This window comes from Leptidea sinapis, chromosome 22 (assembly GCF_905404315.1).
Source record: "Leptidea sinapis chromosome 22, ilLepSina1.1, whole genome shotgun sequence".
NCBI lineage: Eukaryota > Metazoa > Arthropoda > Insecta > Lepidoptera > Pieridae > Leptidea > Leptidea sinapis.
In genome coordinates this window covers 3870302-3877437 of record NC_066286.1, presented here as the reverse complement: position 1 = coordinate 3877437, position 7136 = coordinate 3870302, and the positions used below count along the sequence as shown (strand labels likewise).

At 34.3% G+C, this 7136-nt stretch overlaps 1 pseudogene; it reads left to right on the top strand.

Moving 5' to 3' along the window:
* The first annotated feature begins 353 nt into the window (after positions 1–353).
* LOC126970766 (ubiquinol-cytochrome c reductase iron-sulfur subunit-like) lies at positions 354–6438 on the top strand (annotated as a pseudogene).
* The last annotated feature ends 698 nt before the right edge of the window (positions 6439–7136 follow it).

The window sequence follows — 7136 nt, the reverse complement described above, 5'->3', positions numbered from 1 at the left end:
AGAGAAAAACCTGATGGAAAAATGCTTTCTACATCAAATTAATATCTGATAAAAACGTCATAAGAAAACATCAAATCAAATCAAAATTACTTTTCATGTAGATCAAGGAAATGACACTTAAGAATGTTAAAAGTAATACTTTTTATCATTTACCACCACTTGTTGAGTTTTAACGAGAGGAAGTGACAAGAAACTCAATGCCACACTTTTAAATGAACATTAACTAATTATAATTTATGTATAATGTGCTGTCATAAAAATACTCAAACGTAGAGTACCTACTCAATGTCTTTTACGCGTATTAAAAATATATACGATTATAAAAATATAATAACTAAAATTAAAAAAAAAACATGAAGCAGTGTTTCTCGTACCAGTATCATCCCGCCACTACAAGCAGTGCCACAAGCATAACGCATGGACTACTCATCGCCTCCCTCAACCATATTTTAGGGAGGGAACGACCCGTCTCACGTCGTTGTCGCAAGTATTGGCATTTAAGTGAGTATGACGAAGCCTGTCACGAGAACTCAACCAAATAACAAAAACAATGTTCATAAGTACCTGTTTGCACATACAATCACAGAAAGGTACCTGATTTAAATATACAACTGTTTCAATTCGGTGGTTTTAATAAAGTTTCTTATAATTTTAAGTAAGTACTAAACCATGTCATTAGAGTTTATTGTCCAGATCTATAATGAAACCCGATATAGTGTCGTGACCTATTAAAACCTGCAGTGCACATAAAACCAGTTATAATGCGCAGTAATGCATGCTCTAATGCATTCACTAAGACTTCGTTCAGCACATATTTAAGAGCTTTATTTATAATTTTGTGGTTTTGCAGACAAAAATGGTCATTGCCTTAACCACAGTTCAGCGTAAAATATATTATTAATGGATTGATTATTAGTGGCAATACGGATTGGTTTCATTTTCGTAGCAAATATCCTTGACTACAAGTTCAAGGCTATAATATTATGTAGTGTCTTTAAAATAATTTTCCGCAAGATTTACTTACGAAATCATAATAATATCCATAAATTATATGTTGAGCACGGGGAATGGTGCTGGTGTGCGACGCAACTCACGTCGACACTCTGGCTCCTTCTCATGTCTAAGTTACGTCAGTTGGTATTGGGGCTGCTGCTTCGACTGCTGAAGACAGCAAACGTCGCAAGAACTTTAGTCTCAATAAGTCTTACATCTTTGTGCCGTTTAGTATCAAGACACTTGGCCCGTGGGGCCCGGAGATGCAGAGAATATACAAAGTAGCTGCACAACTCAATAGGCTACTGGAAACAAAAGCGCTGGCAGCTATTTCGGTCAACGGATCAGCCTAGCTATCCAACGGAGAAATGCTGCCAATATTATTAGTAAAAATATACCCAGGGGAAGACTCCTTTGTGATAGTTTTAATTTAACGTAATATATTTATTTTTTAATATTTACAAATCTTATAACTATATTTACAATACTACGACTACATAAAATTAAAACTATCATTACGTGGAAGCGTACCAAGAATACTGGCAGCATTACCGCGTTGGATAGCAAGGCTGATCCGTTGACCGAAATAGCTGCCAGCGCTTGGGTTTCCAGTAGCCTTATTATTAACGTAATTTTATTGTAAATATAGTTATAAGATTTGTTTTCTTTGAGTAAATGATGTTAATTAACATTAATGTTGATTGATGATTTTGTCACGGAGGAAAGATTGGTGAAAGAAGATTTAATTTACGAATGTATAGAGTGAATGCTTACTTTACCACGGTTAATACAAATATATTATGTACTTATAAATTTATTCAAAAAAACAAATCTAATAATATTTACAATACTATGATTACATTTAATAAAACTATCACTACGCTGGCTGGTGATCTGGTGATTGAAATAGCTGCCAGCGCTTGGGTTGCCAGTAAAAGAAGATTTAATTTACGAATGTATAGAGTGAATGCTTACTTTACAACGCTTAATACAAATATATTATGTACTTATAAATTTATTCAAAAAAACAAATCTAATAATATTTACAATACTATGATTACATTTAATAAAACTATCACTACGCTGGCTGGTGATCTGGTGATTGAAATAGCTGCCAGCGCTTGGGTTGCCAGTAGCCCTATTCAAATATATTCATAATTTTCGCGGGGCATTGCACTCTTATTAATCAGGTAATAATTACAACATAATATCATAATAATAGCAACATATTGTCGTAGGTAACTCGCCACTGATCACAGTGGATTTAATTAAAATTCTTCTAATGTCCAATCATATACGTTTTACTATCAGTATGAAGAATGAAGCTAGGTCGAGAGTAATAAATATTAAGGAACAAACCGCTAGTTGCAAAGAGCATCCTTAAGGGTAATGTTTCGTTACATCACATGCTATCTTTGACTGTCAAAATGAAAAAAACAGTGACGATGTTATACTTAATGAAACATTAACATTAAAGATGCTTTCTGCAACTAGCGGTTTGATATATTTGACGTTTGAGTATTTTATTGGCATAACTTTACATAATAATACTACTTACATCATAATACTTTCAATTTAACAAAAAAAATGAATTTTCTTTCGGGTTCTCTTTTATCAAAATATGGACGCGTGAAATATTGGATGTCTGTATGCTGCCTAGATAGGATCACAGCATCAAACATGTTTAGTAATAAATATAATAAAAATCAAAGAGGGTAATACCCTGCCATGTCTTACAATATGCCCAAGAAGGAGTCCTGGAAGCCTTACTCTGTACACTCAAGCGAGATACAAAAACCCACCACATTTGCAACGCGATCATGTGTTTCCTAATTTTGACTTTTATAGAAAAGATAAGTATAAGGAGGGAGTATCAGTTACAAACCATCCGTGTTGCTTATACCACGCATTTTAATTCCGTTTGTACTGAGTTCTTAAAAGTGTACCAAATCTACACCTTATTACTATCAATATAGTGTCGCAATTCCCGCGTTAATCACTTTGTTTGTGCAATTCTTTAATCTTAAATACTACTTCATTTCAATTTATATCTTTATTAAGCATAAACTCTTTAAGATATTGTGATGAAGTGTGAAATGTATAAAAATGAGGTCAATGACGGAGTACAGTGTGCGGGATGTAAGCGGAATTTGGATTACAGCTGTGCGGGTATATCCGAGACTGGATACCGCAAACTTGGACCAGAGCGTCGGGCTGTCTGGAAGTGCCCACAATGCAAGGTCAGTCCAATATCCAACCCTATTACTACCAATACTACGGATTCGGGTACGTTGGCTACTATACTAGAGGAAATACGTGAGATGAAACAACAGCTGAACTATCTTCCTGACCTGGTTCGCGATGTTAAGTGTATTAAAACCGAGATTGCTGACCTCAAGGCTGCCTGTGACTTCAATTGTGCTAAGCTGGACGAGTATGGCTTACGGCTGTCAGAAGTTGAACGTAATTGTTCTAAGTACGAAACATTAGCGGACAGCATAAACTCACTAACTCTAAATGTGCAACACTTAAGCGAAGAGTTGAGTACTCAAGAACAAAGGTCCCGATTAAATAATGTAGAAATAAAAGGAATTCCGGTCAGGACAACTGAAAATCTCTTTAATATTGTAGAAAAATTAAGCAAAGTGGTAGAACACAAAATTGATATATCCCAAATAAATTACATCGCAAGAGTCCCTTCATATAACTCAAAGGATAAATCGATAGTCATGGGATTTATTAATCGGTACGTAAAGGAGGAGTTCATAGCGGCCGCAAGAGCGAAGAAGACTATCATGGCTGATTCCATTGGTTTCGTAGGTAGTACGCAGCGAGTGTTTATCAATGACCACCTTACTCCAAGGTCAAAAAAACTTCTTACACAAGCTAAGACCATTGCAAAAGAAAAAAAGTACCGTTATACCTGGGTGAAGTTCGGGAAAATACATTTAAGAAAAAATGACTCATCTCATGTAATAATTATAGCAAAAGAAAGTGATTTAAACAAAATAATTTAGGCTGTTGTGTACTATTCACTTCTACTTTAATGCCCCTAACATTTTTAATGTTTATTTTAATTCTTAAATATTTTAGAGTAACTGATAAGTTGCTATTGACTTGTGTTTTCTATTACATTCACTTATTAATGATCCAGTTTATAAATATGTCATATGCTCGCTTATTGTATATTTTGTTCTTAGTATATGTATTGTTGAGTTATGAAACTAAGAAGTGTGGTTGCAATTTGATGTTATTTGTTAAATTAGATAGTAATATTTTATAACATTACTATTTTATTCAACAAATCTCTCTATGCGGGTGTTATGCCAGATTTATGGAAAATGGCTTATATTACTCCAGTGCATAAAAAGGGGGCTAAGACTAGTATATCAAATTACCGTCCAATTTCTAAGCTTTGTATTATATCTAAGGTTTTTGAGAAAATCATTTATAGTCAGGTTTATCCTGCACTAAGGCAAGCCTTTAGCCCCAGTCAGCATGGTTTTCTTAGAGGTCGCTCGTCTGTCTCTAATCTTGCACTTCTTAATAATTATCTAACTGAAACAATGCAGCAAGGTGTCCAAGCTGATGTAATTTACACCGACTTCAGTAAGGCATTCGACCGAATACGGCATGACATCCTTCTTAATAAGCTCTATAATATTGGTATCAGCGGTGACTTGTTAAGATGGTTTTCCTCCTATATTCATAATCGCACTCAAACTGTTGTTGTCAGTAATTATATATCAGGGTGGGTACCCATATCGAGTGGCGTTCCTCAGGGTTCCTTGCTTGGCCCTCTATTGTTCGCAATATTTTTATATGATGTTGATACTTGCTTACGTACCGCCAAAATATTGTGCTTTGCTGACGATATCAAAATTTACAACAAGGTATCGTCACTAGATGATGCAATAGCTCTACAAGAAGACCTACACCGATTGCAAAATTATTGTGACGATCATAGCCTAGAGCTAAACCCATCAAAATGTAGCGTAATGACATTCACGCGTAAGCGGCATCCTATAATTTTCAATTACCAGTTGAAATGTGAGAATGTGCAGAGAAGTAGTACAATACGAGACCTTGGTGTTTTACTTGATTCGAAACTATTATTTGACCAACATATAAATTTAACTATATCTAAAGCTATGAAAGCCCTTGGATTTATTATAAGAAGCTCGCGTGATTTACGTCAAGTCAAGACACTGAAGATATTGTACTGCACCTTCGTTCGTGGTCACTTAGAATATGCCTCTCAAATCTGGAATCCTTTGTATTCTACATATATTTCTCGAATAGAAAATATTCAAAAAAAATTCTTACGCTTTCTATGCTACCGTACTAACGACAAATACAATTCAAAGTCTTACGAACAGCATTGTAAAAAGCAACATTTACTACCGCTTGAGAAACGACGTATGATCTCTGACATTGCTTTCCTCTTGAAAATAGCTCAAAATAAGGTTGATTGTCCAGATCTTCTTTCGACAATTTCATTGAAAACTTCGTCAACTGCACTACGCTATAGCCGTTTATTGTATATACCTCAATCATCTACTAACTACCGGAGCAATAGTTATATCTTGCGAGCTAGCACCACCTGTAATAAACTAAGCAGTGAAATAATTAATTTGGATATTTTTAATACATCTGTCAAAGCAATGAAACAATGTATCATGAAAACGTTTTTTGAATCCTAACCTGTGAACATCAAGTGTGCTTATTATTAGATTATAATTTTACATGTTTACTCTTTATAATTTTGCTTCTTACTACTTCTATTGTCTATTAGTGAATATCTGTGATTAGCTCTAAGTTTCTATTGTATTTTTATTTTGTGTAAATAGCTGTTGATATTCCTTGAAATAAATAAATAAATAAATAAGAATATATCACAAACGACTTGGGGATCTGGAACTGAAAAACAAGGATACACTTATGCTGTTGGAGCATTCGGTTGGTTGTATGGAATGTATGGTATAAAATCAGAATTAGTTCATTTTAGAAGCTATAAGGCAGCAGCAGCTGATGTACTGGCTTTGGCGTCTATTGAAGTAGATATCTCGAATATACCACCAGGACAATGCGCTTCATACAAATTGCAAGGGAAGCCTTTGTTAATAAAACACAGAACAGCTAATGAAATAGAAATTGAGGGTCACACTCCCATATCTGCCCTTAAAGATCCACAAACTCCGGAACAACGGACACTTAACCAGGAATGGCTCGTTGTAATTGGTATTTGGTATTGCTCGTACCAAACTCAGGAGATTGGGTAGGTAGATTTTACTGTCCCTGCCACGGGTGCCACTACGATAATGTGGGCAGAATAAGGAAAGGTCCAGCTCCAACTAACTTCCAACAGTAGCTCTAAGCTAAACTAGCTCCAAATAAGTTCCAACTTATAAATTTTTATCCGATAATGTTGTACTTGTCGGCTAGGAAATACAGATTAAATTATTTTAAATATCAATAATATCAATATATAGTAATTGAAATGATTTGTAAAACGATGAAGGTTTAAATGTTGATTTAAAAGGATGGCAATTGCCACTTCTTCTTATCAAAACTCAACCTTTTACGAAGTGGTGGTAAAAATAAAAAGATAAGAAGACGTTGGACTTTCATGCGTGTCATTTCCTTGACCTACATGAATAAAGTGATTTTGATTTGATTTGATTGAGAACTTGTACTGGAATCACTTGTCCCAAAATTCAGTTCTATTATAATCAGCAGATACCAGGACTTGGACATTTTTATGAACACCCTGGAAAAATAACATAAATAATTGACTCCTTTTTCAAAGTCGTAGTAAATTTTTGAAAAACTCTTGGTATTTGACTCCCATTACCTTATTTTTAGCTACTGTCACTACAATATGGAAATAATTGATTTTCTCATTTTATCATGAGCAACCTTAGTCACATTCAAGTTCATAGTAGTTTAGAATTTAAAGAGAAATTTCTTAGTTTACTTAAGACAGAAATAAGTTTTATTTTATTTTATGTGAAAAAATAGGCTTTCACTTTCACCACAATTAGTAATTGTAAAAGAAAAAGGAATGAAATTAGGGTACCCTGCCTGAATAAAATTAAATACTTCACAGCTCGCTTTTAAGCCTTTTCGTAGAATTAAAAAAG